Source organism: Rousettus aegyptiacus, unplaced genomic scaffold (assembly GCF_014176215.1).
Source record: "Rousettus aegyptiacus isolate mRouAeg1 unplaced genomic scaffold, mRouAeg1.p scaffold_m13_p_4, whole genome shotgun sequence".
In the NCBI taxonomy this organism is placed as follows: Eukaryota; Metazoa; Chordata; class Mammalia; order Chiroptera; family Pteropodidae; genus Rousettus; species Rousettus aegyptiacus.
In genome coordinates, this window is record NW_023416307.1 from 9,236,594 (window position 1) to 9,237,732 (window position 1,139).

Genomic DNA, 1,139 nt, shown 5'->3' on the forward strand with positions numbered 1-1,139 from the left:
ATCTTAGAGTCTGTTCTCTCACCATCCCCACGACTTAGTCCAGGCAGAAAGAGTTATACAAGCGAAGATCCAGCTTGGACCACATGCAGCCCTGTGAGGAGCCAGGCCTACCAAGATGACATTAATGTCAAGAAATGAAAGAGGGACAGAAAGACTCAGAGAAATACAGATCTGTAAGTAAGGAGTACTTCTGACAAGCAGAGGCAGCATTACAATTTTATTAAGTGCATAATTCTTCTCCATTAAAGTGTCCATTCTCTTGATGGCCTGGGAGACCCTAGAGGAACAGATTGTGCTTAAGAATGTACTATTTTCTTAAACAGCTGGTATTAATCGTATCTTCTCACTCACAAGGACATTAGAATTTGTGGGGCTTAAACTACTTTCTCTTAGTAAGGACGTTACATCTTGGTTGTATATTACATATCTTTGTTTTTTGTTTTTGTTTGTTTTTTTGAGGTGAGGCAACCCTTGGTTGACCTCACAGATTGCCAGTTTACAATTTCTCATTTATTTATTTTATTTTTTTACACCTACAGCACCTGGTCTTCCTAGGTGGTCTCCCATCCAAGTACTAACTAGGCCTAACCCCACTTAGCTTCCAAGATCAGACGGGATTGGGTTTGTTCAGGGTAGCATGGCCATAGATGTATATTACATATCTTTGACTGAACGTCAAATCTTTAGGCCACTGGATGAGAAGGTGACTATTACATCATAATACATTTTCATTTAAAGATGTAAAAATACTTCGAGTTCTGAGGAAGAATGGCCATGTACGAATAAACTCTAGGTGTGGAATTAAGTCAAATCAGCAAACCACTCTTAATTTAGTACAAGAGCTGGATCCCTATGGCCAAAGCTGGGTGTTGCCTGTTTTTGTCAGTAAAGTTGCATTGGAACACAGCCACACCAAGTCATTTATGTATTGTCTGTGACTACTTTCCTGTTACAACAGCAATGCTGAGTAGTTGTGAAGGAGACTGACGGCCTACAAAGCATAAAATATTTACTGTCTGGTCGTTGACAAAAAGAGTTTGCCAACCCTTAGCTACTCTTAGTTTCGTTGCCTTCAAAATGTTACTAAGAATACTTCCCAATCCTATCTATTTCCTTCTATCCAACAAACATGCATTGAG

At 39.5% G+C, this 1,139-nt stretch overlaps 1 pseudogene; it reads right to left on the reverse strand.

The window, feature by feature from the left end:
* Window positions 1-530: 530 nt before the first annotated feature.
* LOC118601821 lies at window positions 531-649 on the reverse strand (annotated as a pseudogene).
* Between the last annotated feature and the right edge of the window lie 490 nt (window positions 650-1,139).